Source organism: Pseudophryne corroboree, chromosome 11 (assembly GCF_028390025.1).
Source record: "Pseudophryne corroboree isolate aPseCor3 chromosome 11, aPseCor3.hap2, whole genome shotgun sequence".
Classification (NCBI taxonomy): Eukaryota; Metazoa; Chordata; class Amphibia; order Anura; family Myobatrachidae; genus Pseudophryne; species Pseudophryne corroboree.
This window is the reverse complement of record NC_086454.1, coordinates 168,848,202-168,860,872: the sequence shown is the minus strand read 5'-3', so window position 1 is coordinate 168,860,872 and position 12,671 is coordinate 168,848,202. Positions and strand designations below refer to the sequence as shown.

The window sequence follows — 12,671 nt, the reverse complement described above, 5'->3', positions numbered from 1 at the left end:
GATATTAACTGTATTGTACTTACAACAAAACCAATAGAACCTACCAAGATGTAAATATAGATCATGGATTCAGAGTCCAAAATGTTTACCAATATACCATGAAACCTCATCCATTAGGGAGCATCTAAATATTTTTATAAGAATGTACTCTCAGAGAGATATGAACTGAATGGTACTTACAAAAAACCAATAGGACCTACCAAGATTTAAATACAGATCACTGTATTCAAAGATCAGAGTGGAGTGGTTACCAATACACCAAGAAACCACATTCATTAGGGAACATCTAAACATTTTTTTCTAAAATGTTAGATTCTTAGAAGACACATTTTATTGAAGTTATTGTATAAAATGTATACATATATTAACATCAATGCTTATTTGGATTACACAGTAAAATTCATATAATTACAAACATTTCTATAACTACCTTTTTTTTAGATTTTAGCACATTTTTACAATAATCAGTAATTTAAAAAAAATGTAATATATGTATAAAAAAGAAAAGTTTTTGTCAATCAAGGAATTAAACTTTGTACTAAAATGCACCTGGTCCCACCGAGATTTGAACTCAATTTACTGGATTCAGAGTACAGAGTGCTAACCATAACACCATGGAATATCCCTTCTAATAACACATATAAAACTTTCTCTCAGAGTGTAAGATCTTTATTTCTACAAGATACAGAAATATTCATTCAGAGAGATATGTACTACATTGTATTTACAAATAAAACCATTAGGACCTACCAATTTGTATATACAGATTATTAGTTTCAGAGTCCAGAATTGTTAACAGTACACCATGAAAGCTCATTCATATGGTGGCATGTAAAAAATGTTCTCACAGTGTAAGGTTCTTAGAGGTTACATTTTATTGGAATTATATTACCGATAAACCTGTCTCTCAGTGTGTATGATTCTTAATTTATGCAATTTATAGATATTTTCTTTCTCAGAGATATGAACTGCATAATACTTACAAAAAAACAATAGGACCTACCAAGATGTAAATACAAATCATGGATTCAGAGTCCAAAATGGTTACAAATACACCAGGAAACCTCATTCATGAGGAAGCATTTAAACAGTTTTTATTAGAATGTACTCTCAGAGAAATATAAACTGAACGGTACTTACAAAAAACCAATAGGACCTACCAAGATTTAAATACAGATCACTGGATTCAAAGATCCGAGTGGTTACCAATACACCAAGAAACTTCATTCATGAGGGAGAACTAAACATTTTTTTCTAAAATGTTAGGTTCTTAGAAGACCCATTTTATTGCAATTATTGTACATATATTTACATCAACGCTTATTTGGGTTATATAGTAAAATTCATATAATTACATACATTTCTATAACTACCTTTTTTTAGCTTTTAGTACATATTTACAAAAATCAGTGATTTAAAAAAATTATTATATGTATGAAAAAGAAGACTTTCTGTCAATCAAGAACTTAAACTGAAGGTACTAAAACACATCAGGTCCCACCGAGATTTGAACTCGGATCGCTGGATTCAGAGCCCAGAGTGCTAACCATTACACCATGAAACCTCTCTTCTAACACAACATATACAACTTTCTCTTAGAGTGTGAGATCTTATTTTCTACAAGTTACAGGAATAATAATCAGAGAGATAAGTATTACATTGTATTTACAAAAAAAAGCCATTAGGACCTACCAAATTTTTATACAGATTATAGGTTTCAGAGTCCAGAATTGTTAACAGTACACAATGAAACCTCATTCATATGGTAGCATGTACATTTTTTGTCAGAGTATAAGATTCTTAGTGGATACATTTTATTGGAATTAAATGACAGATAAACCTGTCTCTCAGTGTGTAAGATTCTTAATTTATGCAATTTATAGATATTTTCTTTCTCAGAGATATTAACTGTATTGTACTTACAACAAAACCAATAGAACCTACCAAGATGTAAATATAGATCATGGATTCAGAGTCCAAAATGTTTACCAATATACCATGAAACCTCATCCATTAGGGAGCATCTAAATATTTTTATAAGAATGTACTCTCAGAGAGATATGAACTGAATGGTACTTACAAAAAACCAATAGGACCTACCAAGATTTAAATACAGATCACTGTATTCAAAGATCAGAGTGGAGTGGTTACCAATACACCAAGAAACCACATTCATTAGGGAACATCTAAACATTTTTTTCTAAAATGTTAGATTCTTAGAAGACACATTTTATTGAAGTTATTGTATAAAATGTATACATATATTAACATCAATGCTTATTTGGATTACACAGTAAAATTCATATAATTACAAACATTTCTATAACTACCTTTTTTTTTAGATTTTAGTACATTTTTACAATAATCAGTAATTTAAAAAAAATGAAATATATGTATAAAAAAGAAAAGTTTTTGTCAATCAAGGACTTAAACTGAAGGTACTAAAATGCACCTGGTGCCACCGAGATTTGAACTCAATTTACTGGATTCAGAGTACAGAGTGCTAACCATAACACCATGGAATATCCCTTCTAATAACACATATAAAACTTTCTCTCAGAGTGTAAGATCATTATTTCTACAAGATACAGAAATATTCATTCAGAGAGATATGTACTACATTGTATTTACAAATAAAACCATTAGGACCTACCAATTTGTATATACAGATTATTAGTTTCAGAGTCCAGAATTGTTAACAGTACACCATGAAAGCTCATTCATATGGTGGCATGTAAAAAATGTTCTCACAGTGTAAGATTCTTAGAGGTTACATTTTATTGGAATTATATTACCGATAAACCTGTCTCTCAGTGTGTATGATTCTTAATTTATGCAATTTATAGATATTTTCTTTCTCAGAGATATGAACTGCATAATACTTACAAAAAACAATAGGACCTACCAAGATGTAAATACAAATCATGGATTCAGAGTCCAAAATGGTTACAAAAACACCAGGAAACCTCATTCATGAGGAAGCATTTAAACAGTTTTTATTAGAATGTACTCTCAGAGAAATATAAACTGAACGGTACTTACAAAAAACCAATAGGACCTACCAAGATTTAAAAATAGATCACTGGATTCAAAGATCCGAGTGGTTACCAATACACCAAGAAACTTCATTCATGAGGGAGAGCTAAACATTTTTTTCTAAAATGTTAGATTCTTAGAAGACACATTTTATTGCAATTATTGTACATATATTTACATCAACGCTTATTTGGGTTATATAGTAAAATTCATATAATTACATACATTTCTATAACTACCTTTTTTTTTAGCTTTTAGTACATATTTACAAAAATCAGTGATTAAAAAAATTATTATATGTATGAAAAAGAAGACTTTCTGTCAATCAAGAACTTAAACTGAAGGTACTAAAACACATCAGGTCCCACCGAGATTTAAACTCGGATCGCTGGATTCAGAGCCCAGAGTGCTAACCATTACACCATGAAACCTCTCTTCTAACACAACATATACAACTTTCTCTTAGAGTGTGAGATCTTATTTTCTACAAGTTACAGGAATAATAATCAGAGAGATAAGTATTACATTGTATTTACAGAAAAAAAGCCATTAGGACCTACCAAATTTTTATACAGATTATAGGTTTCAGAGTCCAGAATTGTTAACAGCACACAATGAAACCTCATTCATATGGTAGCATGTACATTTTTTGTCAGAGTATAAGATTCTTAGTGGATACATTTTATTGGAATTAAATGACAGATAAACCTGTCTCTCAGTGTGTAAGATTCTTAATTTATGCAATTTATAGATATTTTCTTTCTCAGAGATATTAACTGTATTGTACTTACAACAAAACCAATAGAACCTACCAAGATGTAAATATAGATCATGGATTCAGAGTCCAAAATGTTTACCAATATACCATGAAACCTCATCCATTAGGGAGCATCTAAATATTTTTATAAGAATGTACTCTCAGAGAGATATGAACTGAATGGTACTTACAAAAAACCAATAGGACCTACCAAGATTTAAATACAGATCACTGTATTCAAAGATCAGAGTGGAGTGGTTACCAATACACCAAGAAACCACATTCATTAGGGAACATCTAAACATCTTTTTCTAAAATGTTAGATTCTTCGAAGACACATTTTATTGAAGTTATTGTACATATAATAACATCAATGCTTATTTGGATTACACAGTAAAATTCATATAATTACAAACATTTCTATAACTACCTTTTTTTTAGATTTTAGTACATTTTTACAATAATCAGTAATTTAAAAAAAATGTATTATATGTATAAAAAAGAAAAGTTTTTGTCAATCAAGGACTTAAACTGAAGGTACTAAAATGCACCTGGTCCCACCGAGATTTGAACTCAATTTACTGGATTCAGAGTACAGAGTGCTAACCATAACACCATGGAATATCCCTTCTAATAACACATATAAAACTTTCTCTCAGAGTGTAAGATCTTTATTTCTACAAGATACAGAAATATTCATTCAGAGAGATATGTACTACATTGTATTTACAAATAAAACCATTAGGACCTACCAATTTGTATATACAGATTATTAGTTTCAGAGTCCAGAATTGTTAACAGTACACCATGAAAGCTCATTCATATGGTGGCATGTAAAAAATGTTCTCACAGTGTAAGATTCTTAGAGGTTACATTTTATTGGAATTATATTACCGATAAACCTGTCTCTCAGTGTGTATGATTCTTAATTTATGCAATTTATAGATATTTTCTTTCTCAGAGATATGAACTGCATAATACTTACAAAAAAACAATAGGACCTACCAAGATGTAAATACAAATCATGGATTCAGAGTCCAAAATGGTTACAAATACACCAGGAAACCTCATTCATGAGGAAGCATTTAAACAGTTTTTATTAGAATGTACTCTCAGAGAAATATAAACTGAACGGTACTTACAAAAAACCAATAGGACCTACCAAGATTTAAATACAGATCACTGGATTCAAAGATCCGAGTGGTTACCAATACACCAAGAAACTTCATTCATGAAGGAGAGCTAAACATTTTTTTCTAAAATGTTAGATTCTTAGAAGACACATTTTATTGCAATTATTGTACATATATTTACATCAACGCTTATTTGGGTTATATAGTAAAATTCATATAATTACATACATTTCTATAACTACCTTTTTTAGCTTTTAGTACATATTTACAAAAATCAGTGATTTAAAAAAATTATTATATGTATGAAAAAGAAGACTTTCTGTCAATCAAGAACTTAAACTGAAGGTACTAAAACACATCAGGTCCCACCGAGATTTGACTCGGATCGCTGGATTCAGAGCCCAGAGTGCTAACCATTACACCATGAAACCTCTCTTCTAACACAACATATACAACTTTCTCTTAGAGTGTGAGATCTTATTTTCTACAAGTTACAGGAATAATAATCAGAGAGATAAGTATTACATTGTATTTACAAAAAAAGCCATTAGGACCTACCAAATTTTTATACAGATTATAGGTTTCAGAGTCCAGAATTGTTAACAGTACACAATGAAACCTCATTCATATGGTAGCATGTACATTTTTTGTCAGAGTATAAGATTCTTAGTGGATACATTTTATTGGAATTAAATGACAGATAAACCTGTCTCTCAGTGTGTAAGATTCTTAATTTATGCAATTTATAGATATTTTCTTTCTCAGAGATATTAACTGTATTGTACTTACAACAAAACCAATAGAACCTACCAAGATGTAAATATAGATCATGGATTCAGAGTCCAAAATGTTTACCAATATACCATGAAACCTCATCCATTAGGGAGCATCTAAATATTTTTATAAGAATGTACTCTCAGAGAGATATGAACTGAATGGTACTTACAAAAAACCAATAGGACCTACCAAGATTTAAATACAGATCACTGTATTCAAAGATCAGAGTGGAGTGGTTACCAATACACCAAGAAACCACATTCATTAGGGAACATCTAAACATTTTTTTCTAAAATGTTAGATTCTTAGAAGACACATTTTATTGAAGTTATTGTATAAAATGTATACATATATTAACATCAATGCTTATTTGGATTACACAGTAAAATTCATATAATTACAAACATTTCTATAACTACCTTTTTTTTAGATTTTAGTACATTTTTACAATAATCAGTAATTTAAAAAAAATGTAATATATGTATAAAAAAGAAAAGTTTTTGTCAATCAAGGAATTAAACTTTGTACTAAAATGCACCTGGTCCCACCGAGATTTGAACTCAATTTACTGGATTCAGAGTACAGAGTGCTAACCATAACACCATGGAATATCCCTTCTAATAACACATATAAAACTTTCTCTCAGAGTGTAAGATCTTTATTTCTACAAGATACAGAAATATTCATTCAGAGAGATATGTACTACATTGTATTTACAAATAAAACCATTAGGACCTACCAATTTGTATATACAGATTATTAGTTTCAGAGTCCAGAATTGTTAACAGTACACCATGAAAGCTCATTCATATGGTGGCATGTAAAAAATGTTCTCACAGTGTAAGATTCTTAGAGGTTACATTTTATTGGAATTATATTACCGATAAACCTGTCTCTCAGTGTGTATGATTCTTAATTTATGCAATTTATAGATATTTTCTTTCTCAGAGATATGAACTGCATAATACTTACAAAAAAACAATAGGACCTACCAAGATGTAAATACAAATCATGGATTCAGAGTCCAAAATGGTTACAAATACACCAGGAAACCTCATTCATGAGGAAGCATTTAAACAGTTTTTATTAGAATGTACTCTCAGAGAAATATAAACTGAACGGTACTTACAAAAAACCAATAGGACCTACCAAGATTTAAAAATAGATCACTGGATTCAAAGATCCGAGTGGTTACCAATACACCAAGAAACTTCATTCATGAGGGAGAGCTAAACATTTTTTTCTAAAATGTTAGATTCTTAGAAGACACATTTTATTGCAATTATTGTACATATATTTACATCAACGCTTATTTGGGTTATATAGTAAAATTCATATAATTACATACATTTCTATAACTACCTTTTTTTTAGCTTTTAGTACATATTTACAAAAATCAGTGATTAAAAAAATTATTATATGTATGAAAAAGAAGACTTTCTGTCAATCAAGAACTTAAACTGAAGGTACTAAAACACATCAGGTCCCACCGAGATTTGAACTCGGATCGCTGGATTCAGAGCCCAGAGTGCTAACCATTACACCATGAAACTTCTCTTCTAACACAACATATACAACTTTCTCTTAGAGTGTGAGATCTTATTTTCTACAAGTTACAGGAATAATAATCAGAGAGATAAGTATTACATTGTATTTACAGAAAAAAAGCCATTAGGACCTACCAAATTTTTATACAGATTATAGGTTTCAGAGTCCAGAATTGTTAACAGCACACAATGAAACCTCATTCATATGGTAGCATGTACATTTTTTGTCAGAGTATAAGATTCTTAGTGGATACATTTTATTGGAATTAAATGACAGATAAACCTGTCTCTCAGTGTGTAAGATTCTTAATTTATGCAATTTATAGATATTTTCTTTCTCAGAGATATTAACTGTATTGTACTTACAACAAAACCAATAGAACCTACCAAGATGTAAATATAGATCATGGATTCAGAGTCCAAAATGTTTACCAATATACCACGAAACCTCATCCATTAGGGAGCATCTAAATATTTTTATAAGAATGTACTCTCAGAGAGATATGAACTGAATGGTACTTACAAAAAACCAATAGGACCTACCAAGATTTAAATACAGATCACTGTATTCAAAGATCAGAGTGGAGTGGTTACCAATACACCAAGAAACCACATTCATTAGGGAACATCTAAACATTTTTTTCTAAAATGTTAGATTCTTCGAAGACACATTTTATTGAAGTTATTGTACATATATTAACATCAATGCTTATTTGGATTACACAGTAAAATTCATATAATTACAAACATTTCTATAACTACCTTTTTTTTAGATTTTAGTACATTTTTACAATAATCAGTAATTTAAAAAAAATGTATTATATGTATAAAAAAGAAAAGTTTTTGTCAATCAAGGAATTAAACTTTGTACGAAAATGCACCTGGTCCCACCGAGATTTGAACTCAATTTACTGGATTCAGAGTACAGAGTGCTAACCATAACACCATGGAATATCCCTTCTAATAACACATATAAAACTTTCTCTCAGAGTGTAAGATCTTTATTTCTACAAGATACAGAAATATTCATTCAGAGAGATATGTACTACATTGTATTTACAAATAAAACCATTAGGACCTACCAATTTGTATATACAGATTATTAGTTTCAGAGTCCAGAATTGTTAACAGTACACCATGAAAGCTCATTCATATGGTGGCATGTAAAAAATGTTCTCACAGTGTAAGATTCTTAGAGGTTACATTTTATTGGAATTATATTACCGATAAACCTGTCTCTCAGTGTGTATGATTCTTAATTTATGCAATTTATAGATATTTTCTTTCTCAGAGATATGAACTGCATAATACTTACAAAAAAAACAATAGGACCTACCAAGATGTAAATACAAATCATGGATTCAGAGTCCAAAATGGTTACAAATACACCAGGAAACGTCATTCATGAGGAAGCATTTAAACAGTTTTTATTAGAATGTACTCTCAGAGAAATATAAACTGAACGGTACTTACAAAAAACCAATAGGACCTACCAAGATTTAAATACAGATCACTGGATTCAAAGATCCGAGTGGTTACCAATACACCAAGAAACTTCATTCATGAGGGAGAGCTAAACATTTTTTTCTAAAATGTTAGATTCTTAGAAGACACATTTTATTGCAATTATTGTACATATATTTACATCAACGCTTATTTGGGTTATATAGTAAAATTCATATAATTACATACATTTCTATAACTACCTTTTTTTAGCTTTTAGTACATATTTACAAAAATCAGTGATTTAAAAAAATTATTATATGTATGAAAAAGAAGACTTTCTGTCAATCAAGAACTTAAACTGAAGGTACTAAAACACATCAGGTCCCACCGAGATTTGAACTCGGATCGCTGGATTCAGAGCCCAGAGTGCTAACCATTACACCATGAAACCTCTCTTCTAACACAACATATACAACTTTCTCTTAGAGTGTGAGATCTTATTTTCTACAAGTTACAGGAATAATAATCAGAGAGATAAGTATTACATTGTATTTACAGAAAAAAAGCCATTAGGACCTACCAAATTTTTATACAGATTATAGGTTTCAGAGTCCAGAATTGTTAACAGCACACAATGAAACCTCATTCATATGGTAGCATGTACATTTTTTGTCAGAGTATAAGATTCTTAGTGGATACATTTTATTGGAATTAAATGACAGATAAACCTGTCTCTCAGTGTGTAAGATTCCTAATTTATGCAATTTATAGATATTTTCTTTCTCAGAGATATTAACTGTATTGTACTTATAACAAAACCAATAGAACCTACCAAGATGTAAATATAGATCATGGATTCAGAGTCCAAAATGTTTACCAATATACCATGAAACCTCATCCATTAGGGAGCATCTAAATATTTTTATAAGAATGTACTCTCAGAGAGATATGAACTGAATGGTACTTACAAAAAACCAATAGGACCTACCAAGATTTAAATACAGATCACTGTATTCAAAGATCAGAGTGGAGTGGTTACCAATACACCAAGAAACCACATTCATTAGGGAACATCTAAACATTTTTTTCTAAAATGTTAGATTCTTCGAAGACACATTTTATTGAAGTTATTGTACATATATTAACATCAATGCTTATTTGGATTACACAGTAAAATTCATATAATTACAAACATTTCTATAACTACCTTTTTTTTAGATTTTAGTACATTTTTACAATAATCAGTAATTTAAAAAAAATGTATTATATGTATAAAAAAAAAAAGTTTTTGTCAATCAAGGACTTAAACTGAAGGTACTAAAATGCACCTGGTCCCACCGAGATTTGAACTCAATTTACTGGATTCAGAGTACAGAGTGCTAACCATAACACCATGGAATATCCCTTCTAATAACACATATAAAACTTTCTCTCAGAGTGTAAGATCTTTATTTCTACAAGATACAGAAATATTCATTCAGAGAGATATGTACTACATTGTATTTACAAATAAAACCATTAGGACCTACCAATTTGTATATATTAGTTTCAGAGTCCAGAATTGTTAACAGTACACCATGAAAGCTCATTCATATGGTGGCATGTAAAAAATGTTCTCACAGTGTAAGATTCTTAGAGGTTACATTTTATTGGAATTATATTACCGATAAACCTGTCTCTCAGTGTGTATGATTCTTAATTTATGCAATTTATAGATATTTTCTTTCTCAGAGATATGAACTGCATAATACTTACAAAAAAACAATAGGACCTACCAAGATGTAAATACAAATCATGGATTCAGAGTCCAAAATGGTTACAAATACACCAGGAAACCTCATTCATGAGGAAGCATTTAAACAGTTTTTATTAGAATGTACTCTCAGAGAAATATAAACTGAACGGTACTTACAAAAAACCAATAGGACCTACCAAGATTTAAATACAGATCACTGGATTCAAAGATCCGAGTGGTTACCAATACACCAAGAAACTTCATTCATGAAGGAGAGCTAAACATTTTTTTCTAAAATGTTAGATTCTTAGAAGACACATTTTATTGCAATTATTGTACATATATTTACATCACCGCTTATTTGGGTTATATAGTAAAATTCATATAATTACATACATTTCTATAACTACCTTTTTTTTAGCTTTTAGTACATATTTACAAAAATCAGTGATTTAAAAAAATTATTATATGTATGAAAAAGAAGACTTTCTGTCAATCAAGAACTTAAACTGAAGGTACTAAAACACATCAGGTCCCACCGAGATTTGAACTCAGATCGCTGGATTCAGAGCCCAGAGTGCTAACCATTACACCATGAAACCTCTCTTCTAACACAACATATACAACTTTCTCTTAGAGTGTGAGATCTTATTTTCTACAAGTTACAGGAATAATAATCAGAGAGATAAGTATTACATTGTATTTACAAAAAAAAGCCTTTAGGACCTACCAAATTTTTATACAGATTATAGGTTTCAGAGTCCAGAATTGTTAACAGTACACAATGAAACCTCATTCATATGGTAGCATGTACATTTTTTGTCAGAGTATAAGATTCTTAGTGGATACATTTTATTGGAATTAAATGACAGATAAACCTGTCTCTCAGTGTGTAAGATTCTTAATTTATGCAATTTATAGATATTTTCTTTCTCAGAGATATTAACTGTATTGTACTTACAACAAAACCAATAGAACCTACCAAGATGTAAATATAGATCATGGATTCAGTGTCCAAAATGTTTACCAATATACCACGAAACCTCATCCATTAGGGAGCATCTAAATATTTTTATAAGAATGTACTCTCAGAGAGATATGAACTGAATGGTACTTACAAAAAACCAATAGGACCTACCAAGATTTAAATACAGATCACTGTATTCAAAGATCAGAGTGGAGTGGTTACCAATACACCAAGAAACCACATTCATTAGGGAACATCTAAACATTTTTTTCTAAAATGTTAGATTCTTCGAAGACACATTTTATTGAAGTTATTGTACATATATTAACATCAATGCTTATTTGGATTACACAGTAAAATTCATATAATTACAAACATTTCTATAACTACCTTTTTTTTAGATTTTAGTACATTTTTACAATAATCAGTAATTTAAAAAAAAATGTATTATATGTATAAAAAAGAAAAGTTTTTGTCAATCAAGGAATTAAACTTTGTACGAAAATGCACGTGGTCCCACCGAGATTTGAACTCAATTTACTGGATTCAGAGTACAGAGTGCTAACCATAACACCATGGAATATCCCTTCTAATAACACATATAAAACTTTCTCTCAGAGTGTAAGATCTTTATTTCTACAAGATACAGAAATATTCATTCAGAGAGATATGTACTACATTGTATTTACAAATAAAACCATTAGGACCTACCAATTTGTATATACAGATTATTAGTTTCAGAGTCCAGAATTATTAACAGTACACCATGAAAGCTCATTCATATGGTGGCATGTAAAAAATGTTCTCACAGTGTAAGATTCTTAGAGGTTACATTTTATTGGAATTATATTACCGATAAACCTGTCTCTCAGTGTGTATGATTCTTAATTTATGCAATTTATAGATATTTTCTTTCTCAGAGATATGAACTGCATAATACTTACAAAAAAAATAATAGGACCTACCAAGATGTAAATACAAATCATGGATTCAGAGTCCAAAATGGTTACAAATACACCAGGAAACCTCATTCATGAGGAAGCATTTAAACAGTTTTTATTAGAATGTACTCTCAGAGAAATATAAACTGAACGGTACTTACAAAAAACCAATAGGACCTACCAAGATTTAAATACAGATCACTGGATTCAAAGATCCGAGTGGTTACCAATACACCAAGAAACTTCATTCATGAGGGAGAGCTAAACATTTTTTTCTAAAATGTTAGATTCTTAGAAGACACATTTTATTGCAATTATTGTACATATATTTA

The 12,671-nt window shown here is 30.0% G+C and overlaps 5 non-coding genes across 5 annotated transcripts; all 5 read right to left on the bottom strand.

Moving 5' to 3' along the window:
- Positions 1-1,492: 1,492 nt before the first annotated feature.
- TRNAQ-CUG (transfer RNA glutamine (anticodon CUG)) lies at positions 1,493-1,564 on the bottom strand. The gene has a single exon. It is a non-coding gene; the product is annotated as a tRNA-Gln (tRNA).
- Positions 1,565-3,395: 1,831 nt separating this feature from the next.
- On the bottom strand, positions 3,396-3,467 carry TRNAQ-CUG (transfer RNA glutamine (anticodon CUG)). Its single transcript has one exon. It is a non-coding gene; the product is annotated as a tRNA-Gln (tRNA).
- A 3,717-nt stretch (positions 3,468-7,184) lies between these two features.
- TRNAQ-CUG (transfer RNA glutamine (anticodon CUG)) lies at positions 7,185-7,256 on the bottom strand. The gene has a single exon. It is a non-coding gene; the product is annotated as a tRNA-Gln (tRNA).
- A 1,819-nt stretch (positions 7,257-9,075) lies between these two features.
- TRNAQ-CUG (transfer RNA glutamine (anticodon CUG)) lies at positions 9,076-9,147 on the bottom strand. Its single transcript has one exon. It is a non-coding gene; the product is annotated as a tRNA-Gln (tRNA).
- A 1,814-nt stretch (positions 9,148-10,961) lies between these two features.
- TRNAQ-CUG (transfer RNA glutamine (anticodon CUG)) lies at positions 10,962-11,033 on the bottom strand. The gene has a single exon. It is a non-coding gene; the product is annotated as a tRNA-Gln (tRNA).
- Positions 11,034-12,671: the final 1,638 nt, after the last annotated feature.